This window comes from Lissotriton helveticus, chromosome 5_1 (assembly GCF_964261635.1).
Source record: "Lissotriton helveticus chromosome 5_1, aLisHel1.1, whole genome shotgun sequence".
In the NCBI taxonomy this organism is placed as follows: domain Eukaryota; kingdom Metazoa; phylum Chordata; class Amphibia; order Caudata; family Salamandridae; genus Lissotriton; species Lissotriton helveticus.
In genome coordinates this window covers 2,113,619,642-2,113,632,286 of record NC_136065.1, presented here as the reverse complement: position 1 = coordinate 2,113,632,286, position 12,645 = coordinate 2,113,619,642, and positions in this window count along the sequence as shown.

Genomic DNA, 12,645 nt, shown 5'->3' with positions numbered 1-12,645 from the left:
TCTGTCCACCCATCCTTCACTGGAAAGCGTTGTGATCCAGGCTTTGTCCTCTTCGAGACTCTGCGGGTTCCTTCCCATCTTTGCCTGCGGATAAGGATTCAAAGCGCATGGAGCAATCGGCATCGAAGGTGTTCTCATCGAAGACTATAGCCCTTAAGTCCACAAATGCCACATGCCTTTTGGGTCGCTACAACCATGCCCATGCCAAGCAACAGCCACAGCAGCAGGCACATCCCTTGTACAGGGCCTACAAGGAAAAGGGCAGAGGTAGTCTGCTGGGTGCTGCACAACAGCAAGTCTCCTCTTCTTCCTCATTTTCTGCCCCTCCATTTGGTGTGGCAGGGAAGTAGCTCTAGATCCACCATCCTAGAGCATACTTGTCCCGTGGAAAGACGAGTGTCACATTTTCTACAGCATGGGAGGTCTGTTACTACAGATCTCTGGGTGTTGAACATCATAGAGAATGGGTATGCGCTACCCTTCCAGGAGTTCCCCCCTCCTTTCACTCCCCATCAGGGCTTTTGCTCAGAAGAGCATCTTCTGCTTCTACAGCAGGAGGTTCTGACATTGCTACAAAAGGCTGCAATTGAGGTGGTTCCAAAGGAGGAAAGGGGTTGGGGTGCTACTCTCGGTACATCCGGATTCCCAAAAAGGACGGTCGTTTACGACCGATCCTCGACCTCAGGGTCAGGTTCTTCTTGCGCTGGAGAAGGAAGATTGGATGGTGTTGATTGATTTACAGAATGTGTATTTTCACATTCCCATCCTGAAATCTCATCAGAAGATTCTTTGTTTTTCAGTGGGGTCTCAACATTACCAGTTTACGGTCCTTCTGTTCAGCCTTACTTCCACACTGCGAGTCCTCACAAAGGTGATGGTGGTGGTGGCAGCTCATCTCAGAAGAATGGTAAAACCTGTTTTTCCCTATCTAGATGACTGGCTGCTCAAAGCAAAGTCACCAGAGATGGTGCTACGTCATCTGCAGGTGACAACACAACTCTTGTTCGAGTAATAAATGTACCCAACTCTCACCTGGTGACTTCTCAGCACACAGTACTGGACACTTCTGTGAGTCATGCCTTCCCACCTCCACAGAGGATTCAAAACATCCAGGCTATGTTTCCACTTTTTCAGAATGGAGCGGCTGTTCCAGTCCTGTAGGTATTGCTCCTGCTCGGTCTGTTTGCTTCCCGCATATTGTTGGTCAACCATGCACGCTGGCATAGGAGGACTGTCCAGTGGTGCCTCCACAGCAGTGGTTTCAACACAACGGAGATCTCAAAGAGGTCAGAATCTCCAGAGACACAGCAGCAGATCTACTATGGTGTAGAGTTCCAGGCAACTTGTCTCAAGGGAATCCGATTCACCTTCCTTCTCCGGTAGCCACAGTGATAACGGATGCCTCCACTCTAGGGTGGATAGCCCATCTGGGGGATCTGAAGGTCAAAGGACTTTGGTCTCCAGAGGAAAGATTGTTTCACATCAATCTTCTGGAATTGCGGGCAATAGGTTTGGCTTTCAAGGTCTTCCTCCCTTTCCATTGTGGGCAGTCGGTTCAGGTTCTAATGGACGACACTACAGCGATGCAGTATATCAATAAACAGGGAGGAGTAGGGTTGTATCTTCTCTGCAGAGAGGCTCTGCGACTCTGGTCTTGGACTCAGGCCCATCAGATTTGAATAATCGCAAATCATCTGTCTAGAGATCGGAGTGTGCATGCATGTGGACAGTCTCAGTTGGCAGTATTCAGCCAATCAAGAGTGGCATCTCAATCCGGAGGTGGTCGTTCACATTTTCAGGATGTGGGTGTTCCCTCAGTTGGACCTGTTTGCCACTTACATGAACACGCACTGCCCGGCATTTTGGGTCTCCAGTATCCAACGGGGGGAGTGTTAGGGGACGTGTTACAGATAGATTGGGTCTCAGAGCTTCTTTAAGTGTTTCCTCCCATACCCTTGATTCATCAGGTTCTGAGGAAGTTTCGCCAAGACTGGGCACAAGTCATATTGATCCCCCCGAATTGGCCAAGAAGGTTATGGTACACAGACCTCCTTTGCCTCTCATTGCACCCTCCACCCCGTCTCCCTCTCAGGGCAGACCTCCTCTTGCAGGGGCAGGTTCTACACCTCCACCTCCAGAGTCCGCAACTTCATGCCTGGAGATTGAATGGGGCAAACTGAGTTCCTTCTCTCTCCCACTGGATGTGGTGGACATTATATTATCCGCCAGAAGACACTTCACCAAATCTGTCTATTCTGGTAGGTGGGCCAAGTTTGTTGAATGGTGTGGCGAGAGATTAATTGATCCTTTGCAGGCCCATTTATCTGATGTTCTGAGTTTCGCTCTTTCCCTAACGCAACTGGGTTGTACCGTAGCTACAGTTATGGTCTACTTGTCTGCTTTTCTCTGTTTACCAGATCAACCCTTGTTGTTTAAATTTCCTATAGTTTTGAGATTCATTTAAGGTCACACTAATTCAATTCAATTCAATTCAATTAATTTATATAGCCCGCTACATACCCAGAGGGTCTCAAGGCGCTTGGAGAAGTGTGGGGAATTACTTGTCGAATATCCACGTTTTAAGTTGCTTTCTGAATGCTAGGTGGTTCTGAGTGAGGCGAAGGTGGATGGGAAGTGAGTTCCAGGTCTTAGCTGCCAGGTAGGAGAAGGATCTTCCTCCCATGGTGGTTTTGTTGATGCGAGGTACAGCAGCAAGGGCTTGGTTGGAGGAGCGTAGCTGGCGGGGGGGGTGTAGAATGAAAGTCGCGTGTTGAGGCATTCGGGTCCAAGTTCGTAAAGTGCTTTGTGTGCGTGGGTCATGAGGCGGAATGTTATCCTCTTATTGACGGGGAGCCAGTGGAGGTTTTTCAGGTGACCAGAGATGTGGTCGTTACGCGGGATGTCTAGTATGAGTCTGGCTGATGCGTTCTGGATGCGTTGGAGTTTTTTCTGAAGTTTTGCGGTGGTACCGGCGTATAGGGTGTTTCCGTAGTCCAGGCGGCTTGTAACCAGTGCGTGGGTGACCGTCTTTCTAGTTTCGGTGGGGATCCAGCGAAAGGTTTTCTTGAGCATGCGAAGAATGTTGAAGCACGATGATGAAACGGCGTTGACTTGTCTGGTCATCGAGAGTGAGGAGTCCAGGATGACGCCCAGGTTCCGTGCTTGGTCTGTCGGGGTGGGTGCTTTTCCAAGGGACTCTGGCCACCAAGAGTCGTCCCAGGCAGAGGGGGAGGTACCTAAGATAAGGACTTCTGTTTTGTCGGAATTCAGTTTCAGACGGCTGTGCTTCATCCAATCGGCTACTTCTTTCATTCCTTCATGTAGGTTGGTTATGGCGGTGTTAGGGTCTTTGGTGAGTGAGAGGATCAGTTGAGTGTCATCAGCGTAGGAGATGATGTTGAGGTTGTGTTGGCGTGCGATGGTCGCGAGGGGGCTCATGTATACGTTGAAGAGGGTGGGACTGAGTGAGGATCCTTGTGGCACGCCGCAGATGACTTTAGTGGCCTCTGACTTGAATGGTGGGAGGCGGACTCTCTGAGTTCTTCCGGCAAGGAACGAGGTGATCCATTCCAGTGCTTTTCCTTGGATTCCGATGTTTCTGAGGCGTTGTAACAGGGTGCTATGACAGACAGTGTCAAAGGCTGCGTAGAGGTCGAGGAGGATGAGGGCGACTGTGTCTCCATTGTCCAGTAATAGGTTTTCTCCCACTCCTTTTATCATGCCTCAGTGGGATTTGAATTGGGTTCTCACATTCTTGATGGGTTCACCCTTTGAACCATTACCTACTTGTCCCTTAAGGTTTCTAGCATTTAAAACTATATTTTTGGTTGCTATCACTTCCACTAGGAGGATGAGTGAATTTGCAGGCTCTTAGCTCCAAGCCTCCTTTTACATAATTCCATGCGATAAGATGGTTCTTCGGACCAGAGCTGCTTTCCTTCTGAAGGTGGTTACTCCTTTCCACGTGGGGCAGTCCACCACCCTACCCACTTTCTATCCTCCCCTTCACCCTTCCAAGGAGGAGGAGAGACTTCATCACCTGGACCCCAAAGGTGCGGTCAGCTTCTACTTGGACTGAACCAAGGACTTCAGGTTGGACAATCAACTCTTTATCGGATATATAGGCAAGATGATGGGCAAGGCTGTCCACAAGAGAATGCTGTCCAGGTGGATCTTCCTTTCTATCGAGATCTGTTACGCCTTGGCCCAGAAGCAGCCTCCTGAAGGTATTCAAGCTCATTCTACTAGAGGCAAGTCTTCTTCTTTGGCTTCAGCTGGAGGTGTCCCTGTGGTAGACATCTGCGAGGCGGGAACTTGGGCCTCCTTCCACACTTTTGCGAAGCACTATTGCTTGAATTCGAAGGTGAGAAGGGACGGCCATTTTGCATGTTCTGTGCTGCAGGATTTTTTGGTATAGGCAGGCAGGGACCCTCCCCCGGGAGTGGGACTGCTTGGGGATTCAATTCAGAAGTTGAGATATCCACAGGCAGATCTATTCATCAGAAGATTAAGGTACTTACCTACGGTAACGCATTTTTTGGTGGATAAAATATGCCTGTGGATTCCTCACTGACCCACCCGCCTCCCCGTTGCCTGTCTGCTTATACTGACAAATAATTGATGTGTATTTTATGTGATTTATTGTTGGAATCATGTGATACTTGACACTAGGAAATGTCTTTGATTAAGAATGTTGTCTGTTCACCCGTTCACCTAGAAGGCCTGGAAAAATGGGTGGAAACTGACATCAGCAAGCCGACAAGGTCTTCTTATGGCTCCGATGTCCGCACGCGGAGTCGAGTGTGGAGCCATTCCATTCTGACATTCTTGTGACGTGGGAGAGCTGATGGGAAACGTTTCAGTAGAATGCTGCACATTGGGGTGATTCAAAAGGTGAGAAATCCACATGGAGATACTGTGTCCACCAGAAAAAGTGTTACTGAAGGTAAGTAACTTGTTCATTAATACTATCCCAAAATGTGCTGCATAATGCTGCATAATTTGCCTTTTCCCAAGTGTCCCCTCCAATTCTTATGCATCAGTAGCTGTGATTTCACCAGAGTCTTAGAACAGACAGGGATGGCTGAGAAGTTGCTAAATAGTACACATTTCAGTCTGGAATTTCTTGATATTGTCTCCTTACCGCAACCATCCTCCCCGTATTCTGGTGTGTTTATATTCTGCTGGATTTCTGGGTGTGTCCCCTGTAGTATTGCGTCATTCGTTCGAGCACCCCCACTTGGGACACCCGAGGGAGGAGGCATCCAGCGTTACAGCACATGTCCATACAACTCGCCACCCGGCCCCACTTGTTGCATGGGGCTGGCTGCCTCCACCATTGGGCTATGTCTAGGGTGACCAGATTTTGAGAAGCAAAAAACAGAACAGATCAGACCTAAAAGTAGGACTACAACTTTTTGTGGTGGCTTCATGCTTGGCCTGTCCTGATTTGTGTGTAGCTTAGCTAGCCTTTTAAATTGTATTTATGGGTGTGTGCATATATATATATATATATATATATATATACACATACACACACTCACTCACCATTAGCTATGACTGCAGCTGTGCTGACTAGGAGACTGGCATATTGGCAAGGAAGAGCTGTTGGCTGTTAAGGTTTCTTTTTTATTGAACCTGATTACACCAATGCCGTTTTGTCCTCTGCTGTAGCTAAAGTAGAGTCCAAGGAAAAGGACAATTTAATCTTCCTAAGGGAAGAGAACAAATAAAAGAAAAAAACAGGACTCAGCCATGAGTTTAATAAAGACATACAATGCACAGGAGAAACAGGTGAGAAAGGCACAAAAGAAACATTGGCAACTAATTAAGGGAGATCCAAGTTTAGGACCGGCAATCCCTGAATCCCTGCAGATAACCTTCTGCAAAGCATACTCTATGAGGGATGCCTTGGTTCTAAGTAGCGTAGAAATAAAAAAGAAAGCAAAGGGGTTGGCTGCAAGGAACTGATGGTTTCTATGGTTTCTACACATGTCACAGGTGCAAAACATGCATACACTGTGTCAATACAAAAAATACATGACGCCATTCAGTGATCAAACTACAAAGATTAGAGGATTTTACAACTGCAAACCAGAATATGTTGTGTATGTATTAGTTTGCAGATGTGGTCTAAGATATGTTGAGAGTACCATCTTACAAGTTCACTGCAGAATTTTGCAACACCTCAGGGCTGTCAATAAATAAGCCTGAGCGTAATTCGTGGAGTTTTGCTACGCGGAACTCAGCGAAGTTACAAAAAAACTCAGTGAAGTTCCGCAAGTGGCGGAGTGCAGTGCGAACTGCAGTTTGTGCTGGTATTCCTGCCGCTCGGGTAGAAATTCTACCCAAGCGGCAGCTCGCACTCGCAAACGTACAGTTCTCGATCGCAAACTTACTGTTTGCACTCACGAGCGGGGTAAAAACTCCGCTGCACATCGCAAAGCGGAGTTTTCTGCACTCCGAGAACTCGTGGAGTGCAGAAAACTCTGCAAACTCTGCAAACGCAGCGAAGTTCACCGCCCAGGCCTATCAATAACAAGGACTAGACATAACCAGTGGCACACGTGGGATGCGTATGAGGGTGGCTACATTTTCTGAACACTTTCTTGTGCTAGCTACGAATGCTGTAATCCAATCTTGGTAATTTTAAAACCTTTTAAAAACGATTTCTATTATTTTGTGTGCACCTTACCTGACCTTAGTTGATTCCGTGCCGGTTTCCCTTCCCCGGTCCACCGCGGGCTCCATCCCGTTTGTGTGGAGGGAAGAGGCAGCTTCCGGGCGGAAGTTAGCGGTCTAGCTTCAGACCGGGCCTCACTACAAAGGGGCATGGAGACCGCAGCGCGCAGCGGACGCGTATGAGGGTGGCTACATTTTCTGAACACTTTCTTGCGCTAGCTACGAATGCCGTAATCAAATCTTGGTAATTTTAAAACCTTTTAAAAACGATTTCTATTATTTTGTGTGCACCTTACCTGACCTGATTTGATTCTGTGCCGGTTTCCCTTCCCCGGTCCACCACGGGCTCTATCCCGTTTGTGTGGAGGGAAGAGGCAACTTCCGGGCGGCAGTTAGCGGTCTAGCTTCAGACCGTGCCTCACTACAAAAGGGGCATGGCGACCGCAGCGCGCAGCTGACGCATATGAGGGTGGCTACATTTTCTGAAAATTTTCTTGCGCTAGCTACGAATGCTGTTACCCAATCTTGGTAATTTTAAAACCTTTTAAAAACGATTTCTATTATCTTGTGTGCACCTTACCTGACCTTAGTTGATTCCGTGCTGGTTTCCCTTCCCCGGTCCACCGCGGACTCTATCCCATTTGTGTGGAGGGAAGAGGCAACTTCCGGCGGCAGTTAGCGGTCTAGCTTCAGACTGGGCCTCACTACAAAAGGGGTATGGAAACGTAGCGCGCAGAGGGCGCGCCAAAGGCAAGCCCGTCTGCGCCCATCCGCGCTACACCGCCGCCAGGGACCCTGGTTGTTCCTCTACAGAGCACACCCCCCACGCACCTCTATCCTACACCAGACAGGAACTGACGAACCTACACATCAAACCATCTCACAGCTATAAGACTGCATCTTGGCCATTTCCCGAAGGGCCTTTCTCCTGCCGAGGTTGCCATTTTCAAACTAATTTTGACCAAAGCAGTTGTTTCCACGACTCTCACGCAAAGACCCCCCATAGAGCATGGGGAAACATACTGTGTAACATCAGGTCCCTACCAAAACATTCAATTGATCTGGGACCTTATATCCTCTATTCAGCCCATGATTGGCTTCTTTACCGAAACATGGATGAAACCCCACTCGGTCCCCGCTATAACTCTGGGCATCCCGGAGGGATATAAAATGATCAGATTAGACAGGCCCATTAAAACTGGAGGGGGCCTAGCTATTGTACATAAGGAAAGAATAAATGTCTCTGTTGTAGATCAACACTGTGACGCGACGGTAGAGATACTGACTTTTAGAATTGACCTGCCCCAACAGGACAGTTGGAAAGGGGCACTAGTCTATCATCCCCCAGGACCCCTACTAGACTTCTCCCTTAAACTGGTGGAATATCTTGCCCCCCACGTGAAAGAGGGTAGTAACTTTTTACTACTAGGAGACTTTAATGTCCACAGTGAATGTCATTCCAACCCTGACGTCCAGGCTTTTCTGACGGGCCTATCTGTTGTAGGTCTATGCCAGCTCAATGAAGGGCCAACCGACATAGCAGGCCACACTTTGGATATTCTTTTCTCCAACTCCTCAAAGATCAAGTGTAAACCCCCCTCCAACAACTCACTTGGTCATCACACTCTGTAATCGAATTTGACATTCACTACCTTAAAAAACCAAAAAGTCACACCCTAACCACACCGCATCTGCTGAGGCAATGGCAGAAGGTATCTGCAGATAATTTTCAAAGCAGTTTTAAGAAGCCACAATTTCTTACAACAGACCAAATTGAAGACGCATTATCAAAATTTAACACAGCAGTGACCACAACCATTGACCATCTCGCGCCGCTTAAACCCTTTCTGAGCCGCCCCAATCGCCCGCAAGCTGCCTGGTTCATTCCTCTCCTACGGAATCAGAAACAACTCTGTAGGAAGCTTGAAAGAGCATGGCACACCTCACATAATGAGACGGATAGGGGAAAGTACTGGGCCTCTATGACTAGCTACCACAAAAACATAAGAATAGCACGTAAAACGCACCTCCTGTCTCAACTGGCGCAGGGAGGCAATTCCTCAAAAACATTATACCAAATTCTCCACTCGTTCACTAATTCAGAAGCTTGTGAAAGCCTGGAGACCTCATCCCAGGAATTGTGTGATAATATTTCCACATTCTTTGCTCAAAAGATTGAACGTATATACAAGAAAATAATCGCAGATGACAACCCACCATCACAGATTCCTATGACTCTGAATCACTCGGATGTGATTAATCAGAACAAACTAAACTGTTTTCCTCCTATCACTTTAGCAGAAACTAAAACCTTGATCCATAGAATAAAATCTGGATCCCCTATGGATCTCATCCCAGCTAAGCTGATCCCATCCTTGGAGAATCAGCTGTCTCCCGTGGCAGAGTCCGTCATCAACCTCTCTCTCTCAGAGGGACACGTCCCACGGGAATGGAAACTTGCCCAGGTCAGACCCATTCGCAAGAAATCTAACATCCTATGAACTGATCTCCCCAACCTCCGTCCCATCTCATTTCTCCCTTTCTGGAGCAAAATAATGGAGAAACATGTGAACACACATCCGTCCAACCACGTCGAACTATCTGGATGTCTAGATCATTCCCAGTCCGGGTTTAGGCCCAAATACAGCACCGAATCAGCGTTACTTACAGTAACTGATAACATCAGAATGACCCTAGACAAGGGTCATTCAGCGATTCTGGTGCTGTTGGACCTCTCCGCGGCGTTCAACACGATCTCCCACAGTGTTTTGCTCAGAAGACTGGAGGAAGTTGGATTAAGAGACTCAGCTCTGGCATGGATGAAGAGCTTTCTAACGGATCATTTCCAAACTGTCAAACTAGGCTCATATCAGTCTGAGCCACTGGGTATGACCAAGGGAATACCTCAGGGCTCATGTTTGAGCCCTACTCTTTTCAACATCTACGTTGCTCCCTTGGCCAACCTCATGAGGTCGTTTGGGTTCATCCCCATCTCCTATGCAGATGATACTCAGCTCCTCTTTCCTTTTAATAAATTCACATCCCAGGTACAACTGGCTTTCTCCAACGGAATGAGGGCCATCTCGCACTGGATGCGGAGCAACTTCCTCCAGTGCAACGTAGATAAAACAGAGGTCATGCTTATGGGAGAAGCCCCCCTCCTATGGAAAGCGGACTGGTGGCCAACAGACCTGGAACCTCCCCCTCCGCCCAAACTCTCAGTTAAAAATCTGGGGATTCGCCTTGATCGCGATCTCAATATGAAAGATCACGTCAACTTAACCGCTGGCTCGTGCTTTCATGTTATTGGCATGTTACGCTGAGTCTTCCCTCTCCTCCCGGATTCCGCGAGAAAAACCATAGTTCAGGCGATGGTTCTAAGTCGCCTGGACTATTGCAATGGCCTGCTGCTATCAGCTAATGAGGCCCTCCTCAATAGACTGGAGGTGGTGCAGAATACGGCGGCTAGGCTGGTTCTTAACGCTCCATCTCGAACCCCCTCTCTCCCCCTTCTTAGGGAACTGCACTGGCTCCCTATCCGCCAACGTATTCAGTTCAAAACATGCTGTATCACCCATAAGGCATTGGTCAGCCTGGATCCCTCATATCTCGTTCAGAAATTTGTGCCTTACACTCCCCACAGATCCCTACACTCAGGTGCCAAACACCTTCTGGTGGTACCACGAATCAGAAAGGCCAGACAAGGTGGAAAAGCTCTCTTCTACTGTGGCCCTCTTCTGTGGAATGAACTCCCGTTGCACCTAAGACAATGCGACTAACATCTGCAGTTCAGAAAAATGCTCAAGACATTCCTATTTGGCCGAGACTGATCTGTCTCCCTTCCTCTCCCTGAATATATAGTCTTCCCCTCACAGTTCCTGCAGAAGCGCAGAGATACCCCTCAGGGGGTCGATTCTAGCGCTATACAAACAAATACAAATACAGGACATATGTAATTTACATGAAAATGTCCAAAGATTCCTCTCTTAATTTGTGGTGGATGCAGTACCCAAACATCCTACAGAAGTAAGCCGTGAGAGATCACTGAGGCAATTGGAGAGCAGGTATATAGTTAGCCTTGATACAAGTGTGCCAACAGTTTGAACTCCGAAGAAGAACTGTATGTATTTTTATGAAACAGTGACCAGCATAGGAGCAATTAAGGCATAGAGTTTGAGTGTATCCACATAAGGTCCAGGCCAATTTAACAGGAAATCGTAAGGTTAGATAATAAGCCAGACGGGATTATAAATTAAGTTGAGTAGGAAACAAGGTATTAGTAGAGAAACACAAATGTAGTGATTTATGTTATGTGTTTTTGTACCATGCAACCATACATTTTGACACAAAATCCAGTAACTTCTCACTGGGGCTCAATTGTGTGCCAGTGATTGGTAATTCATATGATTGGTTAGTTAATGTATATGAATGCATTAATGCAGTAATATGGAGTGTGATCTAGTCATGTGCAATATGTTTGGTCTTAACATACATGAATTTGTGCAGATGGTTCAAATTAAGTCAAACGCATGCCCTTATGCCAAGTATGCCTGCTTTAATAATTGATTGTTTAAATTCGTATGAGTTGCACACAGTAGTGTACAAATATATTTGTGACATTATTTAATGTTGAGCAATTTTCGTTTGGATGTTTTGAAAAATAAGGAAAACAGACTTAGAGATGCAGTCTCTCTTTGACGTAATTGACCTTGTGGATACTTCTATATGTGAGGCCAGTTAACGGTGCTACGTGCTTGTGAACAAGGTCACCTGATGAAGAAACGCATTATGGCTAACAAATGCAAATGAAGTTCTGAAGAGTCCTGAGTCTGCAGCTGGGAACTTTGTGGAAGAAACATCACAGGTGGAAAATGAATATATATATCTAGCAGAAGCTGATACTGAAAATAAACGCTTGAATTTTGATACACGGAGTCAGCGCCTTCTTTGATGGAAAGTTTGGTATGGTGAAAAAAAAAATATATATATATATATATATATATATATATATATATATATATATAATTACTTTGGACCGTAACCTGAATATGATTGAACACATCAACGCGATGGCCAAAACTGCCAGATTCCATCTGAGCCACTTGAGAAAACTAAAACCCTTCCTTGAAACTGCTGACCTAAAAACTGCACTGCAGGTGTTAGTTATCTCCAGAATTGAATACGGCTGCTCCACACTATCTGGCCTACCTAAGACTTCGACAGCCCCCCTAAAAGCGTGCCTCAACGCAGCAGCTAGACTCGTATCTGGCTCAAGAAAATTCGACCACATCTCATCACATCCGAAGGCTTTGAACTAGCTTCCCCTCGGAGGCAGAATCCAACTCAAGCTGGCCTGCATCACTCACAAAGCCTGGTACACAAATTCCCGGGCATATCTCGGCCGGAAAATTGTGATTTCTGGGAGTTCCAGAAACTCCTGGTCCGCCAAAGACTGTGTGCTCCAGCCACCCCGCTTCCGCAAGGCAAATACATATAATTGAGCATTCTCCGGGGTTGCACCAAGAATCTGGAACTCGCTTCCTTCCTCCATCAGAAGAATACCTTCTCTGGCGCTCTTCAAAAAAGAAGCTAAAACCTTCCTAAAGAGCAAATTCCTCCAATAACATTCCCTTGGTGCGCATACCGCCTTTCTTGGTTTATTTCTGTGCTTAATCTCCTTTATTGCTTGGCATTCTCTGTGTATCTACTCTCACTCCTTCCAATGCTCTGCCAGTTCTCTCCGCTCTTTGCCTCCTCTGTCCCTTTGTTTACAACTGCTATTCTTCTCTTTTTGAGCTGACATGTCGCTCACGGAGTATGGAACTGTACCATTTATTGTATATATCTCTTTCTTTTGTCCTATTATAATCAAGTCGCTCGCTGATTTTGGGACTGTATTGACTCTTGTATATTTCCATGGCTTTGCCCCACCATTGTAATGTCCCTGACCCCCATCCTTGTATT